The sequence below is a fragment of the Vicugna pacos genome, chromosome 20, assembly GCF_048564905.1.
Source record: "Vicugna pacos chromosome 20, VicPac4, whole genome shotgun sequence".
In the NCBI taxonomy this organism is placed as follows: domain Eukaryota; kingdom Metazoa; phylum Chordata; class Mammalia; order Artiodactyla; family Camelidae; genus Vicugna; species Vicugna pacos.
Window position 1 is genome coordinate 7,099,176 of NC_133006.1, and position 13,341 is coordinate 7,112,516.

The 13,341-nt window shown below is 37.6% G+C and overlaps 1 protein-coding gene across 1 annotated transcript in view; it reads left to right on the top strand.

Annotated features, from left to right (window-relative positions):
- The first annotated feature begins 7,592 nt into the window (after positions 1 to 7,592).
- The window catches only part of HMGCLL1 (3-hydroxy-3-methylglutaryl-CoA lyase like 1), a 126,291-nt gene continuing 120,542 nt past the window's right edge, over positions 7,593 to 13,341 (top strand). The window contains exon 1 of the mRNA XM_072944787.1: positions 7,593 to 7,611. The gene's annotated coding sequence lies outside the window, so the exon portion shown is untranslated. The remainder of the gene's footprint in view (positions 7,612 to 13,341) is intronic.

The following is a 13,341-nucleotide window of genomic DNA, read 5'->3' on the forward strand; positions in this document are numbered from 1 at the left end:
GTCAGTGACTAACAGTCAAGTCAATTTTCTTATGCATCAATTAATATCCAGTTCACAAAGAACGTTTTACAATTAGAAAGTGTGCTGACCTACCAATAAAAAAAAACATTTTAGAGTTAAACTGCTTAAATCCCTGAGTGCTGAGTGTTGCAAAAAGGGCCACAGTGAATGGAAATTCATTCCTGTATTCAAATTCTTTGCAGTGTGGCTCAGTAGCTTCAAGAAGTTAGCACAGGGAACTATATTCAATATCTTATAATAACCTTTAGTGAAAAAGAATATGAAAACAAATGTATGTATGTGTATGCATGATTGGCACCTGATGCTGTACACCAGAGATCGACACATTGTAACTGACTGTACTTCAATAATAAGAAAAAGAAAGAAAAAAAAAGAAAAAAGGAAAAAAGTCTATTTCTTTACCCTCTGGGTTTGGATTAAACTTGGGACTTGGTCTGGCCAATAGAAGGCTGTGGACTTGGTAGTGTGCCAGTGAAGAGACTTTGTATGCATCCGCTGTTTCTCTTGGAAACTTTCCCAACTGCTATGAGAACAAGCCAAGGCTATCCTACAGAAGGACAGGAGTCTTGTGTCCCAGCCACTCCAATAGCCCCAGTCAACAGTTAGCAAACAGCCAAGCAGAGGAGTAAGGCCAACCTCAGACAGCCAGCCCTTAACCTTCCCATCGACTGAATACAGAGCGCACTTAAAATTAGCAAGCTCTTTCCGGATCAGCACAGCTACCCAACTGACCTGCGGGCTCAAAATTCACGTTCACAAGTGTATGGCACTGAAATTCTGCTATTTGTGGCCATTCCATCTGAGTTGCCAGCTTTAGCTAATAAAGATCCGAGATGCCCACTTAAATGCGAATTATTTCTAATTACATGTATACATGGCTCCATTTACATTGAGATAAAAATAAAATGTGCATGGGACGCATCTCTGCTAAAAGTGATTTGTCTGCAGTAAATCACGAGTATCTACATGACATCCTTCTTTCTTTAATTCTATTTCTCTGATGATTTGGTGCTACTTAACACTTCCTTTTTTTGTTTGTTTGTTTTCATAATTTGCTTATCAGATTCCTTGCAGGGACAGCCCATGTTTCACTTCCATGTAACACAGCGTCTACGATCATCACGTCCAACTTTTGTTCTCTGGTTAATTCAAGGTCACTGGAGTGAGACAGAGGCAGATTGGCTGTTGTCTACACTGGTCACTGGTCACCGATTGGCTGACTTTCAGAAGCTCTGGGCTCTCATTCATTTGCTAACTTCCAGAAGTGCTGACTGGCGGATTTCAGGGACTGTGTGCAGATTCAAAGTTATCTCCGTGCAATGGCGGCCCCTCGCCATGACTTTGAGCTCAGACCCAGACAGAGTTCTTTTCTTTCACTTCTTTGAACATGGAAAGGAAGTACTTTTCATTCTCATTCCCCTCGGTTAATCTTCCCTTGGCCAAAACTGCAAGAAAAATACCTAGGAGATTGTCTCTTAATGGAAGTGATTCAAGGGCCAATTACTGCGGCAGAAAAATAGGTGTGTCATATTTTTGTAATTTTTGGACAAAATCTGAATAAAGGGCATTTAAGGTATCCTATCAAATTAAGTACAAGATAGAAAATAATTAAATGTAAGACACGTTCTGTACATCAGGACATGGGGTGACCTTAATGACAGTTAATAACTGATAGACCCTTCTGCAGCCAAAGGCAGGTTTTTTTTTTTTTTCTCTGTGTTTGAACACATCCAGCGAGAAGCCTTTATGTGTCTTATATGTCCTGAAGTCCTGCAGGTTAGCTGACCATGCTCCTACAGTGAGAAATCTACTCTTCATTACACAGAACCTTGACTTTAACGCACTGATCCAAATTCTAATCTTTGCTGTCACACCCATCAGTCTCCAGTCTCACCCTCCTACAGTCGAATTTCCCAAACATATCCTCTTAGTCATCTTATTCCTTTCTGAGCTTTGCCTTGTGAAGGTGAAATATCCAGATATTCAACTCCATTTCCTTGTCTTACCATACCAGGCTAATAATTCAGAAAAAAAAGAAAAAGTGTTTAAAATGCCTTATTTTTGTGAAGTTGTGCTGGTCACAATGATCCGCATTTCCATTTTCGCTACTTAAAATTAGTCCCATTGATAATTGCCATTAGAAATCTTACCTGAAATTAATATTTTAAGCCTGTAGTTTCGAAGGTCATTACTTCATTTTCCCACTGTCTTTGGTGTTCCTTCCCACCATTCCTCAAAGATAACGGAATAAATGGAAGGATTTGTATTTTTGGATTTCCATAGAATCCAGAAATGTAATTTTCTGGGCTGCGAGCCCTGAGCTTTTACAACATCTTCCTTTTATGACTTTTTAATATATCTTCTATTTCAATTCCGTCCTAACAACTTCTGTATCCTTTTCAATCGCAGCTTTGAAAATCTGGGATTAATTCTTATGTAAGAACTGTTTTGTTATGGAAGAAGCTATGTCTTCATAGGTAGAAAGCTGCCGTAAATCACATTTAACCTTTTATTTTTGTATGTCTTTAGTACTCATGTGATGAAAGGGAGTGCCTCATAGAGGCATCATATTTTGAGCTTTCTGAAATAATAGTGTGAACGATTCCAAGATTTTTTCCCCCAAATTTCTTTATTAAATTATTATTAAGTTTATTGACATGGTATTTGTAATGAAAGCCAAAAATCACAATATTATAACTTCCTGGTATTAGGGTCCAAGAAATGTCTTGCATTATTCATACCATCTAAATATTGCAGTCTGACCTTGAAAAAAAAAACTCGAAAGTGGAAAAGCAAAAGACACTCACATCGTGTTGCTTATCAAGAATCATTGCATTTCACGCATAACATTGTACTTTTTATACATCACATGTTATTTTGATATATTTTTCATTTGGTTGGTCGTGTTTAATTTAAATATTTTTCCGTATTGATAAGTGAACAAGTGGCTTTAGTTACTGGCCATGTGCATTTTAGTGTTTGTCATTAATTTTCAGTGTCTACGTATGAAATAGAATTGTCACAGCTGTTTTAAATGTATGATTCTTAACCTGGCAGGCAATGGTTGAATGCAAAATTGAGCTTCTAGTGATCCAAACTTTGTGAACTAACGGCTGATAACAGATTTGAAAGAAAAAAAATTTTAAGTACGTATGTCATGTATTAAATACGTATGTAGATACAGAGGACAAACGTGGTTATGGGGATTTGGGGGTAAGTGAAATAGGTGAGGGAGATTAAGAGGTACAAACTTCCAGCTGCAAAAAATAAATGAGTCACAGAATGACATGTACAGCATGGGGAATACAGTTAATGATATTGCAATATCTTCGTAGGGTGACAGGTAGTAACTGTCATGGTGGTGATCGTTCTGTAACGTACAGAAATATCAAAGCACTGTGTTGTACACCTGGAACTAACAGTGGTGTAGATCAGTTATGTCTCAATGAAAAAAAATATGTAGACACTGGGAAGAGATGCACCCAATTAATAATGATGGTTATCTCTAAGGGGTGGGGATTTTGACTCTATGCTTTGATGTGTTTCTAGTTGTCTATAATGAACATGTATGACCACAAAAGTTAGGGTTTTTGTTTAGTTAGAAAGAAACCAATAAATGTCATTAAAAATGAAGATCAAATTAAACTAGATTGGAAGTAAGTAATAACGTAGGTAAACAATATGTTTCTACTGTAGAGCACAGGGAACTCTTTTCAATATCTCGTAGTAACCTACAGTGAAAAAGAGTATGGAAAGAAATCTGTGTATGTACGTGTATGAGTGAAACATGATGCTGTACACCAGAGATTGACACTGCGTTGTACACTGGCTATACTTCAATGAAAAAAAATTTTTTTAAAGTAAATACATAATTGAAATTTAAATATATGGGGAAATGTACTTGAAAGGATTTAAAAATGCAAATCTATGCAGTTCCCAAACTTCCACTAGGTCTTTATTAAAAGTCTTGCCAGACATTTTGAGTCACGTCAGAATTTTTGATCTTATGGTTTAAACAAAAATTGCACGTAAGCCCTCAATATAGATTCCCATTACTACTGCTGGGTAAAGAACCACCTCAAACTTGTAGAGCTGTAAGCGACAATCACTGCTGCGTTCGTGGATTCTGTGATTTAGGAAAAGGGCATAGAGAGGACAAATGTTCCTTGCACCACTAGGTTGGGAGCCTCAGCTGGGAACACTCAGGGATGGCTGTGGCCCTGAACAGCTGCGGCTGGGAGATTTACTTCCAAATGGTTTCTTCACTCATATTCTGGAATCTGGGCTGGATGCGTTGACTGGAGCACCTGCGCATGGCCTCCCCACGTGATGGGGAGTCCTCGGAGCCTGGGGGCTGGGTCCTGAAAGGATGTGTCCTTTCAAGAGCAAGTGGTAGAAGTGAATCAGGCAAAAACTGGGTAGCCTTTTCTGACCTGGTCTCCGAAGTCACAGCGCATCCCTTCCACAGGGTCCTGTTGGTTAGAAAGGAGGCAACTCAGGTTGGCCCTGAGTCAAGGAGTCACGGCAGACCCCACCCCATGGTTGGGGTGTCAAAGAACTTATTCTAAAACCACTGCAGTATACAAGTAATTGGCAATTGTATACCAGCAACATTCTTTTTTTTTTTTTAAACTTTGAAATATCAAATACATGTTTGTTATGCACAAACCCTAAGATGAGATCCAATGATTCCCACCTCCTGGGGCCACATCTTTGTGCAGTTCCCCCTCTGTGAGTGCGGGCAGAATCTGTGACTGGCTTCTAACTGACATAGCAGGTGATAGAATGCCATTCCTGTGGTTACATTGCGCTGCAGGAGGTGCTGTCTCTGCAGACAGCAGAGCGCCTTCCCTGCGGGCTCAGTAAAGTGGGCAGCCCTGTAGGAGATGCTCTCCTGGACTCTGGGACCAGGGCAGCCTCCAACCTCCAGGCAGCAAAGACCAGGGCTTGTAACCATTTGACCACAGAGAAGTGGGTTCTACCAACAATCCAAACAAACTTGGAAGTGGGCTCCTCCCCGGCCAGCCCCCAGCTGAGAATACAGCCCATGACCTTGCTCACAGCCCTGTGAGACCCTGAGGCGAGGACCCAGTTAAACAGCGCCCAGAGCTGTGTGGTGATCGATGTGTGTTGCTTTAAGCTGCTTAGTTTCTGGTAAGTTGTTCCGGTGCCACAGCCCGGATACGATCTTATCGCAGGTTCCCACCTGTGCTGTGCTTTTCAATCTTGTAGGGTGGCTGTACGCTTTTCCAAATTGAGACCCTTTTGAAAGGTGCACTAAAAGTAATTCAAATTATATTTGTGTATTGACCCATAGATTGGTCACTTACAAAATAGCTTTTCAAAAAATAGTTCCAATTTTCTTTGAAAATAAAAATATGCATCCATAAGTATTAAAGCAAATAGATTTCATTGTCGTGATTATCTGACCATTAAAAAAAAACCCCAATTTATTCATGAACTTAATCGATTTGTCAGTATATCTTTCTTTAATAGCATATAACTGATACTTCCTGAAATGTGTGTATATGCTTTTTCAATAAGGACTTAACGTCAAAATATTCCATAACGTTTCTACATTCATTTCCAAAGTTATATATTTTGTTCAGTAAAATAGAAATTTTACCTCTTTATGAGACTCTTCTCAATGGGACATAATACTTCTTTAATTGAGAAAATATTTTTGTACAGTTGCTGCTTGGTGAGCCCAGAAAAAGATCTTCCAAGTAGAAGATATCCCTAAAGCTTATGTTTTGTTTGAATTTTAAAATATTTTAACCCAACTAATTATAAAATACTCTTAAATTGCATTTAGAATACTTTTGCTCTGACAAAATAATTTGCAAAATAAAACCATCAAGCAAGTTGTCTCTCTGAGTATTTGTTATTCTTTTCAAATTCACCACCTTTCAATATAAATATCAATATGATTCAATATCTATTTTGTTGAATATTTTCTAAATTAAATGTGTGAACATCCCATTTCATTTAATTCCCATGTAGAATATGAATTTATCCAAGAAAGCATAAGAATTTTATCAAAGGATTCTCCAAATTCAAGACATCACAAAACTCAGTTAAATAATTTCAGTTTTAAATCTTATACATCTTTGAACTTTCACCACTTAGCTTGAAGTAGTCAGGATAAATATTAAGGAATTCTCTTTGCAAGCTTTATTTTCTCTAATTGCAATTTCCAAAATTTTCAAAAGTTGTAGTCTTGGGCACTCGATTAATTGGACATGGGTCTTAAAGTTTTCCAACTCTTTTTGAACAAAATGCTGTCGCAATTTAGAGGATTATTTCACAAAAACACTCAATACATATCAGAGATTGAGACTGATTTACAGAGTTGTTCACAAAGGTTCTAAAATTCTAAAATCAGATCAAAGAGCATCAGTGAAGAAGGAATGTTATATTGTTGTGCTGCAGTGTTTTGGGTTTTTTTCCAACATTTACTTCATTGCAAAAAAATTGTGTTTCAACGGTTTATTTCCTAATATGTGAATGTTTTGACATCTATATCTTCGATTGTGATTAGTAGAATGTTTCCTCAGTTTCATGAATTATTTGTGCTTCACAACCAATTCCAAGTACATTTTTTTCTCTGTAAGTTCTTTAGTAAGAATATTGCTTTTGCTGTACTGTTGTGCTCTGCCCCAATTTTTATTTGTATTATCACTAGAAGAAAATTATCTTCAACACTGAACTTTTAGCTGAACTTATAATAGCATTCACAGGAAAGTCAGATCTGTTCCCTTGGTGGAGTAAATTTCAACAGCTTGGCTTTGATTCTGTGAGTCCCATGAAAAGCAAAATCAAATGTCCGTCAGACTTAGCTGAGCTGCTTTCTGTTTGAAATCTCTGAAGACAAGGTAACAATGTAAGGTGTCACTTACAGGTTCTCTTCCTCATGGAGTTAATACATCAACATTTCTCTCTTTGGTACCTACATGTGCCAACACGCACGCACAGAAACACTAAAAAGTCTTTGTATGCAAATAGGCAGGACTAATTTAGAGGAATAATTTATCTAAACGGAAAAATCGTGCTTTATAGATGGATATATGCTCCACTTCTGCACTTGCATGTTGTTTAGATGTTGTCCCTGGGTATCCTCTTCTTAAAATGGCAATGCTTCTGTTGTAGATTTATGTCCTCTGATTTTCATACAGTCCTCATGGTAGACAGTAACTACTGAAGCACATCTTGTTCAAATTACAAGGGCATCCTCAACTTTCTTGAGAAATAGAAATTCAGAACAGATTCATTTAAATGCACATTTCTATTTTCTCATGCAGTTGCTCTCCAAAGATTTTGTTTCAAAATAAAAAGTCCTGGCACAAATTAAAGTCAATAAACAACTGTAAATTTACATTGCACAACACATTTTTTTCAAACTCTCACGGTATCTAGAGTGTTTGCTACCCCACAGCAAGACTACCCAGCCTCCGTTTCCTTACACGATTTACGCAGGCTACGCTTAGCCTTTAATTTTCAGTATTTCCCTCTGACCCAGGTGATTGGTATCCTGACAGCTTCAGGCATCTCCCAGCTCTCGGATGGGGTCATGGGACAACGAACTAGCCGGTAAGACTAAGGGACCCCCAGGGGCAGGTCGGTAGATTTCTTCTCTCCACATCGTCATCCAAGACCAGAGAGGATTCGCGGTCCACAGCTGCTTCTCACAAAGCACATTTTACTTTATCAGCTGGCACCCTGCATGCTGTCCTTGAAAGGGAGATATCTCAGTTATCTGTTGCATCTGGAAAAGATCAAATAAAGGCTTGTGGCCGGTCATCTTACAGATTTAACCACGTGTTAAAGTGAGAACGCCCGTCTCGGAACAAATGTCTCACACGCTGTGAGGTGAGGTTAAGGAAGACACTTGGAACAGAGGAGGAGGTTGACGTAACTCACTCTGGCTAATTTTAACACAATTATTAAATAAGTTCAGGGAATTCTAAATAGTAAGGGGCACCAGGACAAGCATAACCCAGGAACCGAACCAGGCAAACTGGGAAAATTGGTCTTATTGTCACAGATGCTGTGAAAGGCTTGGGGCACCAGAGATTTGAGCTAGTGAGAAAGCAAGAATGAAGAGAAATTAGCTGTCTAAGTAATAATTTAGACTCACTGGATTCAAAACCATTTTTATAACTATTAATTCGCTTCTTCGTAAGTCTTACTCTTGGTTGCCAAGAATTACATAGGTGGTACAAAATTTAAGTGACCAAGTACATCTTTCCTACTGTGTCAGATAAGATAGATTTTCTCATTTAATGCCTCCATCTACATACTACAAAGATGAATAATATATGTGGTGATAATTCCACCACTTCACAAGGGCAGTATATGTAAGTGATACCAAGACAGTTTTGGTGCCAAAGTACTTGGGTTTATAAACCAACTAAATAATTTCCTAGCTATGTGATTTTCATCAAGATCTTTAATCTCTCTGTGGTTTTGAGTTTTCACTAAAATAGAAACAGTAAAAGTACCTTCAGGGCTTGTTATGAGGAATAAATGAGTTGACATACGAAAAACTGTTAAGACAGTGCATGCATGGCACATAGAAAGCAATCAATAAGCGGAAGTCTAAGTATAGGCCATTATTATTATTTCAATCAACTTTTCTAGAAGCTTGAAAGGAGATACTATATACCATGTATTTAATATTATATAAATTAATTGTGCTTGAGTAGATTGGATACTGTACTAAATTCCTTTTAACAATTTATCATCAGCCTGAAATAAATTAAAAGAAGGTTTTAGAGCAACAAAGGAATCACATTTTGTGAAGACACAAAAGCAAAACTTTTATAAATTGTGCTGTAGGATAGTTTTTATTTCAGGTAAAAAAATAGTGTTTCTAACAGACACAGTTCAGATGGAGGGGTGGAAAAAGAAATTCAATTTTTGCTGACTATTATTTGTAGTACAAATACTATAAATAAATAAGATAAAACTGATATTTGAATGCTAAGGGAATAGGATCAATGCTACAAACTAATTTTAACCATTTTCTCCTAAATTAATTATAATAAAAATAAATGGATCCTCGCTATTTGAATGATGATTATAAACTAGTAAAATATGCAAGCAACTTATGCTATTCATGGGTCTTATTCTCATGACTAGGATTTTGTCAGGATGCGATCTCAGGAATCTAACTCCTGACTCCTATATCTCTATGCCTGGAAATCTGGTCTTTGATAGAATTTCAACAGCTCAGTGAACAGGACTAAGGGAATGAGGAAACTTACTTATCTGGAGAGATTCTGAATGCCTCCTTTTCTAAAGTTTAAATGTTTCAAATAAGGGAAAAGAACTTAAACCCCAAATGATCCATGATTTTGATGGATTTCATTCTATCTTGTGTGATTTCAGCAAAGCAGCTGTAATCTGACAATTTAACAATCAGACTCCGAAGTTAGACTGTTTGAGTTGGAATCCCAGCTGTCTTCCTAACTAGCCATGTGATGCTAAATGACTTAGTTAAATTCTCTGTGCTCAGACTGTCTCATCGGTAACGTGGGAATCTCGGAATCTTTCTTGTGAATTAGATAATATGCACTTAAAGTACTTAGACGAGCTCCTGGCCCATGATAAGGTCACGTTATCAACATCCTCGTCATTTCAACCGCTGGTGACTTGTGCCTCCCAGGGGACATTTGGCAGTGTCTGGAGATAATTTTGGTTGTCACAGCTTGGGGAAGACTACTGGCACCTAGACAGCAGAGGCCAGGGATTCTGCTAAAATTCCTACACTGCACAGGGCAGCCCCCCGACCCCCAACCAAGACTCATCAGGCCCCAAATACTAGTAGGACTGAGGTTGAGAAATTCTAATTTAAGTTATTCTAATCTGGTGAAGGAGAAGTTTAAAGGCCCAAAAAACATTTCCAAAATGCTGCAAATAATGCTGATTAATCACAACATTAAGACTTACGCCATCATGTAGGCTGGGTTTGGCCAACCCACCCAAGTGTGGCCCCTTCCTCATGTCTTCTCTTGTGCCCCAAACTAAACGTGGAGTCTACTCCCTTCTCTTCTATGGTTCGCAACTCATATGATCACTTGGCCCTTATCAACATGCTTCTCTGGTGTACATATTTGAACAGCATCATATTTCACTCTTAAATTAGAATTTTTTGTGTGTGTTAAAGCCTGCCTTCTTTATCATTCATTACTTTCCCCATGGTCTTACAATGTCCTATATTCACTATGCAGTTAATTACTCAATAAAAATTTGAAGAATATGCAAATTCTATAAATAATGTTTTCTTATCTTACACTTTCTGACCAAGATAGATCTGTGGCATCTAATATTTATAATTAGTTCGTTTCTTCCAGTTTTTGCCACTGGAACGTGAGATCTTTAACGTCTAGAAGACATATGTACTTGTTCATTTTTATTTTCCCATCAGCTATTGAGTATTAAATAACAACCCCCCCCCAAAATTTCTTTAGTAAATTGAAATAATGCTCTATAAAGGTCATTACATTTGAGTTTGACAGATCCCTCTAACTGAGGCAACATAATATATCCATTCTTAACAGTGAACTGATTTGATTTGTAAAAAGGAAAATGATAGGAAACTAAGATTAATTGATCACCTACTACATGCAAAACAAAATGCCAAGTGCTTTGTATTTGCAATCGACGTTGACTTGCTGTTCATTCAACACTACTTGATACAGAGTCAAAGGCTGATACATCCCACGGATAGGAGTTAATAAAATTTACCTGTTAAGGTCACATTCACTATACTCCATCAAAATGTATCAACTGATTGATAAAAACATTTTTCAAACAGGGTCTGAGTCTGAAGGTTGTGTAATAAAAAGACACATTATCTATTGGCAAAAATTCTGTGCGCTGCAGCCATCTATTGAACTAATAACAGTTAACAAACAGTTCATGTCTGTATCTTTTATTTTACAATGTAGTTGCTAGACTTAAAACTTTTGGATCCTTTTGAATTCGTGAAAGCGTAAATAGTCGCCTACATCTGGGGAAATGTGGTTTGCAGCTTTGTTCTGATTTCTGTAACTTATGCCAGGTATCCATCACCTGGGGTGGGGTGCTACTTTGGTAAAATACAGCTCATTACTTATTCTCAAAAGAATGCTCTATTTCAGAACAAGGCTATTGCTAGCAGAACTTTGATTTTTGGGACCAAATGCCAAGAATGTTTTTAAACACGCTGTTATCCTTCCCATCAATTTAGATCAGCCAGACATAACATATGTGAGAAGTTATCCAAATTTTTCAGCAGTAACACTGAGATGATGAAAGCTTTCCTCCCCCTTAGGTACCATTCGAGTATCAGTAACCAAGTTGTTTTCATTCTTTCTTTTTTATTGTTTAAGTCTGGAGCACATTACGCTCATGATTCTTGCCAAAGTTCTATGGCATCAGCGTTGGAGACTCACCATACGTGTTTCTGTTCCCTGCCCAGTAGGTACCGTGGCTACACGCCAGTTTGCCAGTTATGACTATTATAGTTTTGGGTTTTTCACTTGCTTCTGATTCTATCCATCCTGGCATTTTATAAACCCTTAAATGGCTGTGTTTGAGACCAAAGGGACTCACAGGATTACCTCTTTTAACTGGCCCTTCTCTCCTGGGAACTTGCCACTGTTTTTGTGAGGCTTTGCTTAGGAGATAAGCCATGAACGACTCTGTAATTTATTGCTGTCATTTTATATGGGCAAGGGGTAAGGAGAAGGACGCGAATCTGTGACTTTGCTCTAGTTTTCTCTCTTGTTAATTAATCAAGATGTCAGAACTATATTGTAAGAGTCTCAGGCTCTCTGAGTTAAATTGAATGTTCTTGGTTCAGTTCAGGATCACTTGGTTTCTACCTTTACTTTCTTAAAGGCTAGAGGAATTCCAGAATGTATTGAAAAATACGTGGAAACATTATAATCCCAGAAAACTTTTCAAGAATTCTGATAAATATGGAGGACTCCACTGCGGTGAAATCTACCTCTCCCTCCCCTCACACACTGTCATCAAGGACATACCCAGGGGGGTAATACTGCCAAGAGGCTCACAAGAGCTTACAGGTCCTGATAATCAGAGACCGCGGCTTTAATCACATGGGAAGTTCCTTCTAAATCAATTGCCCTCTGAGGGTAGGGAGTGCAGTGAGCCAAGATCATGGGCCACTGGGGCCCCAAAGGCGGTTCCATGAATGAGAAATGGAAAAAGTTCACCCGAGTCTGTGAGTGAGAAATTAAATCTCTGCAAGAAAACTGAAGCCAAGTTACCTTGTGCATGGTTTTATTTTCCAGATTCGTAATAGCTTATGGTACCCCAAGCGAAGATGTTAACAAAAAAATAAATCCTAGAGCTGTCAGACTAAATTCACTAGAAATTCTGGCCAAGCAAACGTAAAACCATTCTTCAGGGGTATTCCAATTATCCAGACAAGATTCCCATAGAACTACCCCCCAATAACAAACAAACAAACAAACAAAAAAAACCCAAACCAAAAAACTTTCACCAAAGATAAGCTTATGCAAGCAAATCACCAACCAAGGAAATAACTGTATAAATAAAGCAAAACTTGGTTAAAAATAGAAATAGAAATTGGCAGATGTACAACTGTAGTGGAAGATTTCCACTGCCATGTTAATTTTGGAAAATTAATTAGGTAAATATTTACACAAACATTCCCTAGATCACAGTCTAGCGGCCCATCTCCCTTTCAAAAATAACTAAAAGGCTACACTTCATAAGATTATTGAAAAATGACTTCTATATACGTATATGGTAATATTGCATTGTCATTAGTATCATAGTTTTAAAGAATTTAGATCAATGTTAAATAAAAAGAGCAGAGTAGCATGGATAGGAAAATACTAATTTCTTTTTATTCTCTAAAAGAAAATATATTAAAATATTTCTAGCATTAGAATGGTGGGTGACTTCATTGACACCTTTATGCATCTTCTGTATTTCCCGAAGTGTCTATAAACAAAGAAAGAGATTAGAATCATAGAACAGCATGGGAAAGCCTGAACCTCGGGGAATTACACATAATTTGATATTTCTGGAGTGAAGAATGTGTTTAGAAAATGAGCAGGAGGTGAGGTTGGAAAGGTAACTAAGAGTCTCACCAAGAAAAAAAGCTAAGTATCATTTCAGGAAACAACTTGTCTGCAAAAGTTGTGGGAAATCTCTAAGAATGTTAAGCTTAGAAGTATTGACCAGATATGTATTTTCAAAAATTTCTCAGGCAGTATAGTGTAGATTTGTGAATGCGAAATAAAACCAAAAACCAGGCTACAGTAGAAACAATAGCATTAA